Source organism: Canis lupus, chromosome 12, assembly GCF_011100685.1.
Source record: "Canis lupus familiaris isolate Mischka breed German Shepherd chromosome 12, alternate assembly UU_Cfam_GSD_1.0, whole genome shotgun sequence".
Taxonomy (NCBI): Eukaryota; Metazoa; Chordata; class Mammalia; order Carnivora; family Canidae; genus Canis; species Canis lupus.
In genome coordinates this window covers 59587678-59600074 of record NC_049233.1, presented here as the reverse complement: position 1 = coordinate 59600074, position 12397 = coordinate 59587678, and the positions used below count along the sequence as shown (strand labels likewise).

At 38.0% G+C, this 12397-nt stretch overlaps 1 protein-coding gene across 1 annotated transcript in view; it reads right to left on the bottom strand.

The window, feature by feature from the left end:
* Nucleotides 1-12397, bottom strand: part of GRIK2 (glutamate ionotropic receptor kainate type subunit 2) — a 1061838-nt gene that overhangs the window by 656941 nt on the left and 392500 nt on the right. The window contains exons 8-9 of the mRNA XM_038554811.1: nt 11761-11846; nt 8833-8970 (exon numbers count right to left, since the gene is read on the bottom strand). The gene's annotated coding sequence lies outside the window, so the exon portion shown is untranslated. The remainder of the gene's footprint in view (nt 1-8832; nt 8971-11760; nt 11847-12397) is intronic.

The following is a 12397-nucleotide window of genomic DNA, read 5'->3' as shown; positions in this document are numbered from 1 at the left end:
CAACTTTCTCCTATAACATACGATGAGAGCACAGAGAAAACTATGTGTTGGTTTTTTGGGGGGTCCTTATACTGCTTTGAGGCTTGAAGAAGGAACAAATCTTTATTGAAATTGTTATATGCAGACAGTACCTTGGGTGTTTTGCATATTTTACTTCTTTAAATTCTGCTGAAACAATCTCTGAAGGAAGATGTGGAGATGAATTCTCAGGGGTCTTCAGATGTTAGGTCTATTCAGTGATTGTTGGGCCTAGTTTTCCTTAGTTCCAAAGTTTACACTCTTTCCACTCTACTCTCTGAGAAGGATTTTGATAACAAAGAAATAACATTTTTAAAGTGATATGTATTAGGTCAGATGGGAGGCCTTCTCCTGACTCAGCATATGCTTTGATAATATGCTTGGTTTCACATCAGTACCATCAAGGAATTTTTAAAATAGTGTTCACTTATTTTCTATAACTGTGGTTTTATTCCAGAAGGACAACTCTGAAACATTTTTAAAGTAAACTAATTTTCAGGACCTTATCTCAGCATATTGTTGAAATATCTCATTTATATGTCAGTTTTATTATACTGTTTCATACAGACAACAACCACAACAAAACAGTTTTTTGTTTTGTTTTGTTTTTCCTGGTTGAAATACCTTTTAAATAGAAAAGAATCCTAACTTCCAACTCCAGTGACCTACGTAAACTCTTCAAGTTCAAAACTGATTTTAAGTCTGGCAGTTTCTATTGCCTGCAATATAAAGGTGAAGGAAACCTAAGATTAGACCTTCAAATGTGGGAAAGGAAGATGTAATTGATAGAAAACAGGAGATATGTGCCCAGCTCACTTCAACTGCAAAATGAGGACTACCCCACCTTGGGTAAAGAGGTTTTTAAAGATTGAAGAATATTGATGAAAAAACATTTTAAGACTATGGTGAAGTCTTCTTATATAGTAATTATATTAATCAATATATTTACATCTTGTATACTCCTTAATGAGGGTTTGGTACACATAATCTGAATATAGAAAAAAATAATTGAAATCAGAAAATTTTGAGAATATTTTACTTATATTAAGAGATGAATGCATGTTTTCTAATTAGAAAACACATACACGGACACACACAAGCGAGAGTATCTCATAATATGGGTACTTGTTTACAAGCATAGAATTTCTGCATTTACTTTTTAACCTCCTCTATCTCCCTGAAGAGTACACAGACATACAGTGATTTTTGTCTTTGTCAAAGAAAGTGCTACAATTTCTAAAGCTGCCCATTGAGTGTTTCTGAGCCATAGCCAAGAGCTATTTCAAAATGAGGACAGATTTCTTTTCTCCCCAGGGACAGACAGCATGATGCTTCCTCAGTCCTGCATTCTAAGCCTTTTCTCCCTCAGATCTTGTCCAATCCCAGGCTCAGAAAAACACTTCTTCCACTATTAAAATGCTGACAGCAATCAAGGTGGGAGTAAGTCCATTTTTTATTCATTTCATGTTAAATTAAATCATCTGTAATTCTGTAACCATGAATTTAGCCATTCACTTAAAGAGAAACAAAAGAGATTTCAACCACTCCATTGGAAAAGAAACAACTACCAAATTGTTCTCAGCTATGGGTCAAGAACAGGTCATTGTGAATGAAGTTAAACATAATTATGACATACATTCATAATTCCTGGCATTATTTCCATTCTCTTCAAAGACCATGTAAAGTGGGTGCTTTAGATACCAATGGTTACAAACACTTTATCTATCTGACCCATTGCTGTGTTTTCTCAAGCCTGGCTTCCCCCTTACATCTTATTTGCATCTGCTATAGTAAAACAACCACGCATTTTGTTATTGTTGCAGTTTTTCCAATATAGCGGCTTTTTCATATTTTCATAGGGCTCGAACAACCTGCCTATAAATTCTCACAACATCACTTCAGACATCCCACATGGATTCAAACACAATATGCAATTATGTCATTTATATCAGTACAGAGAAACCAAGAAAGGTTAATGTTCCAATGCTCTTAACAGAGTTCTTTCTGCATCATACCATTTTATTTCTCTGTGAGGAAAAAAATGCAGTTATAGATGGTGATAAAAGAATTGAACCAAATAAGTCAGTATTATATTAGTGATATTGAGTCAAGCCTTGGCTCTCAGATTCTCTCTAACTCACACACTACTAGCATACGTGAAGCTATCAACATCCTTTTCCACTATCTGTATTTTCTACCTATTTAACGTCCATGGTGGGAGGGGGAATGGAAGGAGGGAAAGTAATACATTTTGCACATGAATCATGTTTTCTAAAGAACAGGGGAAGGAAAAATAAAATATGATAAAAACAGAGAGGGAGGCAAACAATAAGAGACTCTTAACTATAGGAAACAAACTGAGGTTGTTAGAAGGGAGGGATTGGGGGAGAGGGCAACTGGCTGATGGGCATTTAGGAAGGTACTTGATAGGGATCCCTGGGTGGCGCAGCGGTTTGGCGACTGCCTTTGGCCCGGGGCGCGATCCTGGAGACCCGGGATCGAATCCCACGTCGGGCTCCCGGTGCATGGAGCCTGCTTCTCCCTCTGCCTGTGTCTCTCCGCCTCTCTCTCTCTCTGTGTGACTATCATAAATAAGTAAAAATTAAAAAAAAAAATAACTTTGTTTAAAAAAAAAAAAAAAGGAAGGTACTTGATGTAATGAGCACTGGATGTTATATGCAACTGATGAATCACTACATCCTACCCCTGAAGCTAATAGTACACTATACTTAGCTAAATTGCATTTAAATAAAAAAAAAATTCTCTTCCCATGAAAAAAAAGAACAAGTGTTAATTGGCAAGTTTCAAAAATTGCTAATATCAATCCCACTTTGAAATGGAAACAAGAAAAAAGACATTTTAATAATTCATCTGAACTACTATTTTAGTGTTTTTTATTGTATTTTTTTAAAGATTTTACGCAGGGAGCCTGACATGGGACTCAATCCCAGGTCTCCAGGATCAGGCCCTGGGCTGAAGGTGGCACTAAACTTCTGAGCCACCCAGGCTGCCCCATATTTTAGTGTTTTTGATTGTTAGTTTGGTGGGGAGGATATATGTGTCTGTGTGTGGGTTTTTTACTGAATGCATGTGACCACTGCAGAATTCTATCATCAGGACTGGGATTCCTATTTTTCGCTTGGAACAGCCTTACATTTAGCCAGGAACAAGTGCACAAACATTTCTATAGCATTACTGCTGTCCCCTGCCTAACAACTGCCATACCAGGGTTCTGGCAAAAATAGGACTTCACACAAGAGAAGGCCAAACAAACTTATGTGTTGAACAGAAATCCAGGGGCTTTACACAAAGAACAGCTGCCAATGAGCCACCAAGCTATGCTCATGAAGAAACATGGATCTAAGATGAGAGATATGAGAAAAAGAGGGATGACAAACAGAATTCATGTTCTACAAGCTGAAGATCAAGATCTAAGCAGCAGAGTAGGAGACTCAGACACTTCAAGAAAGCACCTGGGGCTGAATCTAGGTACCAAGAGACTTGAAGTCAAGGCATGAAACCAGACAATTAAAGATGGTGCCATCTTCCTCCAAGAAAGGAAAGAAATGAGCTATTTAATCATAAAAAGGCATGGAAGGATCTTAGTGAAAGAAGCCAACCTGGAAAGGCCACATGTTTTATGATTCCAACTAAATGGCAATCCTGAAAAAGCAAAAGTATGGAGACAGTGAAAAGATCAGGGCACCAGGGGTTAGAAGGGAGGGATGAATAAGCAGGGCACAGAGGATTTTTAGGTAGTGAAACTATTCTGTGTGATATTACAATGGTAGATATATGTCATTATACATTTGTCAAAACCCGTAGAATGTACAACAGCAAGAATGAATCCTACAGTAAACTATGAACTTTGGGTGCTAATGATGTGTTAGTGTAGGTTTATCTGTTGTGACAAATGTATCACTCTGGTGCAGAAGGTTGATAGTGGGGAAAAGTTGTGTGTGTTATGTGTGTGTTGGTGATGGACAGAGGTATATGGGAGCTTTACTTTCTACTTCATTTTTTTTTCTACTTCATTTTTCTATGAACCTGAAATTGTTCCAAAAAATAAAATCTTAAAAAAAAAAATATGATGCCATCAAGGTCAGAGTAGAACCAGCAGAAAGTTAGCTTCAGCACTGACCCAGAACATCAGGTAAAAAGAATCCCAAGCATCTTGCTGCCCAGAGACAGGCCCAACATTAGGGATAAAAAACTAAGATCGAACCTACAATTAGATGATATTGTAAATAGAATTGTGTCCTCCCAAAATTCATATTTTGAAGCCCTACCTCTCAATATGATGGCATTTAGAGATGGGACCTCCAGGAGATAATTAATTTAGATGAGGTTATAAGAGTCAGACCCTCATGATGAAATTAGTGTCCTAAGAAAGATACCAGAACACACACACACACACACACACACACGCACACACACACACACACACAATTTTCTCTCTCTCTCTCTCTGCCATATGAGGACACAGTAAGAAGGTGGCCACCTGAAAACCAGGAAGAGAGCTCTCGGTAGAACCCAACCTTGTTGGCACCCTGATCTCGGATTTCCAGTCTCCAGAACTGGGAGAAAGTATATTTCTGTTGATTAAGCCACCAAGTCTATGGTATTTTGTTATAGTAGCCTGAGCAGATTAAGGTGTTATCTGCCAAAGTCTGCTTTTCTTATTTTTTTTAATTTTATTTACTTATGTGAGAGAGAGAAAGAGAGAGAGAGAGAGAGAGAGGCAGAGGGAGAAGCAGTCTCCATGCAGGGAACCCAACGTGGGACTCGATCCTGGGACACCAGGATCACGTCCTGGGCCGAAGGCAGGTGCCAAACCGCTGAGCCACCCAGGCTGCCCAGGTCTGCTTTTCCTAAACAAAGGTCCCTGAAGCCCAATCTAAAAATTTTGATGTGGTAGATATTGACTATAGTCTTCAATACCTGCAGGCTTCCAGGCCTTTCTCTTTGCTCAGTGGCCAGATGCGTTTAAATCTTTCCCTAGGTGCAGAAAAAATTGCTGGAGGCCAGGAAAGGTATTTAGATATCTACAATCCAATTTGCTTTGCAAAGGAATACTATGTTACTCTCCATGAAGACCTATTCTTCTGTATAAGAAATGTGAAAAAACATTTAATAATATAAAAGTAAGTATGGCAGTAAAGGTACCCACAAGATCTTGGCCTTTCTGCGTGAGACATACGAGCAAAAAAAAAAAAAAAAAAAGGAAATATGAATAAATATGATGCTTTATTTTATTGTTTTTAAGAGTCTGTCATTAAAACTACTTCAAAAAAGAGTTACTCTCTGTTCTTTTTTTCTTATTCTTGGATTTGCTGAATAATTCCTCATTAATCATAGCCATTCCCTACTTATTCTGACTCTTATTTCCAAGTGACACAGCCTCATCATTTCAATCTATATATTCAGAAGTTGCCCTAGTGTTTGGTTTTCTTTTATTTTTGCTCTTCCCTCGAGGGACAATGATTGGAATCCGGTGACACGCCCCAGGTAATGGCACACTGATGCTTTGTGAAGGGTCACTGTAAAAGTTGTCTGTACCCTTCCTGCCTGTGCTCAGTGATGTAGGATGGGGGTGTGGGGCCAAGACGCTGCCTCTGCAAAGCCATCCACATGCACAGAAATCCGTATGCAATGCAATCACACCCTGTGCTTTTGTTAGCCACAGTAAGAAAATAAAACTGAAAATTCATTTTTGATTTGATGTCTAAGAGACAATAACAATCCTAGGAACTAAAAATGAACTCGATCTCAACTAAAGAATTGCAACATTTTCATAAGACATTAAAAGAAGAAAGTCTGAGGACCTTCTCCTAGAGACAGGGGAGTGATGGGGAGAAATAACATTCAGGGGCAAAGGCAGCAGTCAGCGGTCATATGCCCACCCACCCCCACCCCCTGCCCTGTAGCCTATTCCATGGATATGTTGTTACTAAGGAGCCACCTGCAAAGGTGTGGCAGTCACAACTCTTCCTGGCTCTCCATCTACTCCCCCACAGGGAAGGTTATGGCTCCCCATGCTTGGTCTCTAGAGGCACTCTGCTCTCTCAAGATACTTTCTTCTGGAGGCAACTGTTTCTTCCCAGGACTACAGTTCATTAAAATGACAAATGCAAAAAAAAAAAAAAAAAAAAGACAAATGCTTGTACTAGCACCTACTAGGGCCTACTAAGGGCACATTCTGTCATTTAATACTTAGAGCAAACTTTGTTGAGTGTCTTTTCTCTCCATTCTGTATACAGGACAAAGAGATTCAGAGCTGGGAAGAAACTTGACCAAGGTCACAATGCCAGCAAGGATGAGAGACATAAGTTCAATTCACACTTTTCAAACTATAGCCCATTTAGCCAGAAGTATGTGGTGCTATATTAGGGTTTCAACTAGAAAGCAACTTGATGTGTCATTTTATATTAAAATAAGTATGCGTGGCTTTTTATATAACACACTGTCAATTTTGTAAGGATTTTAGGAAGATGTGGGACATCAAAGACATTTCTAGGTGTATTAGGCCACTATGGACCATGCCCCAGAGCCTCCTCCAGTTTTTTCCCCTGTGTTATTAAATGTTGTTGGGTTGAAAAGTGGGGAGTATGCTTCTTCCATGCAACTACTTTTATAGTAGGCAGAATTTCAGTTTTTAGAAATAAATTTTATGAGAACAAATGGAAGAAAGCAGGCACCATAAAAACACAAGAGCTTAGACATATGATAAATAAAGTTTTGAATCCATTGTGTTTGGGTTGATATGAACTTCAGGTTCTCATTTCACTCCTGTCTCAACGGGCACTAGACAAAACTACCAGGACAGCCAGCCTGATGTGGGTTTGAGTTGTCACTGTGCTTAGATTTGGTCAGTCTATGGTTCTCCCCACAACTTCATCCCTCATCACCTTTCAGGGTCACATGCCACAACTGGTCCTGGTTCTTCTCCACTTCAGTTCCCCAGCCATCCTGACCTGAGGGAACAGTTCACTATCTGGCTCCAAACATCCCTCCAGCAGCCTATTTTACACTGACTCTAAAGATGACTTCGTCATCTGAGAGCCAGGGACATGTGCTAACAGATTCCTCCTCCACGGTGCTTCCTTATTGCAGCGTTCCTGGAACAGGACTTACCCCTTTCCATCTTCTTCATTCCTTTGAACCATAACAACTCTTCTCGCTATTATTTTAAGATGAGCTCACCTTCCAGTTCACATGAGTACAAGAAACTGCTCTCCTGAGCATTCACACGGCATCAATGTCTGTTGATATCATCCAAACAGATCTTCTATCTCATGATATTCACGGCCAATTGAGGCCATCACTACCTGGCAGGAGTGTTTTCCCAAGGTGGGAAAATTTGGCAATGACAGCTTAGAAATCCTCAAGTCTTCCCCTAGGTTTCTGTAACCCAAAACCAAGTAAAAGCCTATTATGGACAGTAGACATAGGGTTTTAAAAATGGTGGCAAGATTTTGGAACATTTATCTGAGCTACATGTCTCCAGAGGCACAATCTCCTTTACCTCATTTTCTTTTCTATCCACTATGCTCCCATCACAATGTCCAGTCACTGAAACAGATCCTAAGGCAGTTTACAGGAAGTGGTAAATGAATAGTAAGCCCAAACTTCCCTCCCCAAATGAGAACTTACGGACTCAAATGAATCTCCCCTCTAGTGGGTGGGAGAGCTACTGGCGCAGGCAGGTGGCCACTGCTGTTTCCATCACCACCTTCCGAACCAGGAGAGCTGGCAGCAAAATTCATGAAATCACATGGCCTAATGCCATTCCCCTGCTGTCCTTTTACCTTTGAAAACAGCTTCGTTCCCCCTTAGTAAAACAGTAAAAACAGTCTTTCAATTGCAAAGAATATATTTTAGAAACGAATGGTGGAAAGTATCCAAATATAGAGGTTTCCTATCCTGCTTTTTCCTATTTTTGCTTTGCAGCAAATTCTATAATGAAAAACTGGAAAGAAATAACTCTTTATTGTCCCCATCCCTTTCCAAATGAATTTGCAAATCTTCTGGTTTGCCCTTCCATCAAAAAATTACAAGTTTTGAAAGCCTGCAAGATATGACCCAAATTCACCCCTTTCTGCCTCCAATCACAAAAGCATAATACTCTTTCATTTTTTAACAGAACATGACTTTGGTGTAGAAGTTCTTTATTTTGATACAAATCTCATTCTGCAAGAAAACATGAATAGTCAATATTTCCTCATGTATCATGCTGTTCATCTACAATAACCAATTTATTCAAAGAGATTTATTACCTTGCCCCAGCCCACTGCTTAGCACTGACAAAGCCGATAAGAAATCCACTATATTTATGAAACTACAACCTTTTTGGCTAGGTAAAAAGGAGGTACACATAAAGATGTGCGATGAGTATGCTCTTACATAACTGGAGATGAAATCACAGGGTGTTGAATCTGACAGAGCTATCTTAAAGAGCCAAGTGCTGGCAAACTCAGCTGAGGGTCCCCCTGGGCTCCCACTTAGAAGCACTTCTATTAAGCAGAAACTGTATGTACGAAAATGCCAACTCCTCCATATCTTGACAAGTATGTGTCAGTGTTAAGTTTCCATTAAATGCAAATTTCATCTTTTATAAAATCATGCTTAAAGCTAATATCACAGAGCATCAATTAGACTTCTGTATGCTTTTAGAAAGCTGAATAATTGCATTCATTTAGAAGCTACCTTGTTATATGCGTAAAACCAAAATTTCATCAAGTTTAATTAATTACAACATAAGTCAAATTCCATTCTCAAATGTAAATAAGACCATCCTGCTATTTGTTTACTTACTTGGCTTCTTTTTCCTCTGAAGAATTCTGGTCCTTGAAATCAATAGTAACTGATTTATTCTGCAGTAATGCTTTCTTCACCAGGCATGAGATTTTGGAAAAGAGAGGTTTGTTGATCCTTTAAACTATATTTTTAAACCTTAAAAAAATTAATCATGACATAATCTTATAAATATATCTTATATGTTTAAATTACCAAAGAACATACATTATTCAGTTAGATTTTAATCCTTTCCTTTACTCGGCAAGGTATGTAAGACAAGTTCTTTTAACTGAACAGAGGGGAAAAAAAACTAAAGCTCAGAGAAGCTAAATGACTTTTTTCAAAGTCACTTAGTGAAAGAACACAATATCGAAATCTTCAGACTCCACAAAAGTGCTCTTTTTGTCAATAAAGTCTTTTGAAAATATATTTAGTTCTCTGCTTTATAAAATAGAAGTTTCTCAAAATATTTCAAAATTTTCTTGATGAATCAAAATTTTTTATGAATAACTGACAAATTGAACCATGCAGTAATATATTGCTATTTTCTGCTCTTTGGAGTATGAAAGATTGCTTTCCCCAACACTGTATAATTCCAGAATGCTGTGCTGTTCTAATTGGTGAGCTTTAGTCTTAAATTGGCACTAAGAATCCCTAGAGGGTTACTGAGTCGTACAGAACTTAACTTGCCCTTATATTAAGTGTCCTTAGAATGCTGTAGTGCTCTAATGGATGTTACTCTCCCTCTCTCCATTGTTATCTGCAGATACTCCTACCATTGTTCAGGTGTCAGCAAGTTCTCCCACCACCATTTTTAATCCCCAAAGGTACTTCCAATATCACTTTTTTTGCTGTTCCCATTTTTCCTTGTCTGTCTTCTTTAGTCTTGCTAAGATTTAACTTATCATATCCAGTGAGAGTGTTGCTACATTTTTATGTTTGTATCTATCATTCTTTTCAGATTTTTTTTCAGTTTTTATCTATATCTGTCTATCTATCTATCTATATCTATATCTATCTATCATCTATCTCTTAGAGATTTCTATTTGTTGTTGCTTAAAACTGATTACAAATAAGTCAGAATATGGCTGTACTAAGTAGAACAAATTATTCAGAATATATTATTCTTAGATTGTCATTGAATTGCTAAAATGAAAGAAAATAACTTCCAGGGTAGTAGGTGAAGTAACTCAAAAGGTATCTTGGATCTCTTTGGTCCCTGATACAGAGAATGAGGGATATCTCTAGTGCAAAAAATGGGATCATGGAATGTTATAGAGAGCCTAGTGACCATCTGAATTAGGTACTGAAGTTCTCAACCTCTTTTTCTGAATTCATATGTAAGATGATTCTCACAAGCATAAACTACTTTCTTAGTTTATTCCTGATATACAGACCACAAATCCATCCTTTTTTTCTTCCATTCAAAATTACATATAAGAGTGAAAATTAGTGTGAATGATATTATTCTAGGGATAGCCACCCTAAAATAAAATGTAAATCAAGAAGGATTCACCAATGGGATGCCTGGGTGGCTCAGCGGTTTAGCATCTGCCTTCTTTGGCCCAGGGTGTGATCCTGGAGTCCCGGGATGGAGTCCCCCATTGGGATTCCTGCATGGAGTCTGCTTCTCCCTCTGCCTGTGTCTCTGCCTCTCTCTGTGTGTCTCTCATGAATAAATAAAATATTTTTAAAAAAGAAGGATTCACCAAGACGGCCAAATTTGGCACTTCATCTCTCTGTAGAAACAAATTAATCACAAAATATAACTTACAGACTGCTATAGCATAGTGTCAGGATGAGAGTCCAAGTGTTATGCAGAAACTGAGTTCCAGAGAGATGGAGTGACTTATCTAAGATCACATCATAGGTGGTGGTAGTGACAAGGTTGGAGACCACATTTTTAAGCCTACTGATATTTAGAGCATGCCATGAAGACTTACAATTAAAATGTAAGACCAGAATGTCAATAATTGATAATGAAAAATTTTTAAAAATAGGAAAAAAAAATAAAGTGTAATGACATTTTAAATAAAATAAAATGATATTAAAACACTAGAGAAACACAACACAATTATTTCCAAACTGCACTGTAATATTAGGGCAGAATATTATTTATTTTAATAATGTAAGCCACAGGGCAGCCCAGGTGGCTCAGCGGTTTAGCGCTGCCTTCAGTCCAGGGCATGATCTTGGAGACCCGGGATCCAGTCCTACATCGGGCTCCCCACATGGAGCCTGCTTCTCCCTCTGCCTGTGTCTCTGCCTCTCTCTCTCATAAATAAATAAATAAATAATCTTTAAAAAATAATGTAAGCCATAATAATTATTAAAAAGTATTAATAGTGATCAGTTAACAGCCAACAAGAAATGTCTGGCCTGTTAAAATTACCCAAAGGACAAAAAGGAAAGTCCCCAAAGACTTTTAAAGTGGAACTAGTTAGCCCACTGGTTGTCATAAATATCCTATTTCTATGCCATATTTGTAAAAAAAAAAATTTTCCAAAGCAACAGCACCATATAATCAATAAATATGTATGTGATACAAGATGCAATTTTGATACTGAACAAAATAGTTTCTAGTAAGCTTGTATCTACATGCCCAAAGTAGCAGGTGGAAAAGTAAAACTGTCACACAATTATTTCGTGTATCTGACTTAATTCATTTTTAACTGAATTGGCTGATGGAGCAGCAATCCGGTGGAGTCCTTGCCCTTTCAGCACTTTTGGTCTAAAGGAGACAACATCTTTGTTGGTACTGACAATAACCCATGAACTAAAGAATGTACCTCAATCACATAGTTAGAAAAGTTAGTATAAATTTTATCACAAAGCTATGTAAAATTAATCTAAAGAGAAAATGTGCAAAGGTACTATAGATCTTAGTTCAGGATGCTATAACAAAATACCATATGCTTAGTGGCTTAAACAACATTTATTTCTCACACTTTCTGGAGGCCTACACAGTCAGGTCCTGGTGAACATCCTCTTGCTGGCTTATAGGCTGGTGCTTTCGTGCTGTATGTAGTCTCCTATGACAGAACAAGAGAGAACACTCTCTGGGTCTCTTCTCATAAGGGCACTAATCCCACCATGAGGACTTCCCGCCCTCATGACTTCCTCTAAACCTAAGTAGTGTGTCACCTGGTGGCTCAGTGGTTGAGCTATCCTGGAGTCCAGGGATCAAGTCCTACATTGGGTTTCCTGCATGGAGCCTGCTTCTCCCTCTGCCTATGTCTCTGCCTCTCTCTGTGTGTCTCTCATGAATAAATAAATAAATAAAATCTTAAAAAAATAAAATAAACCTAAGTACCTTTCAAATGCCCTGTCTCCTAATACCATCAACTTGAGAGAGCTTCAACATAAAAATTTGGGGTGGTGGGACACAACCATTTAGTCCCTAATGAGATCAAAGTGTTAGGTTTTGTGACTTAATGGCAGAAATAGATTTTATCATTGTGCAATAATTAGCATACATACGCTATCTTTTTAAAAAAATTATACATGCAAAAACACTACTTATGATTTAATAGACTATGTCTTGCTGACATAGTGCTTTTAGTTCCATTAGGCTAACTGCAGA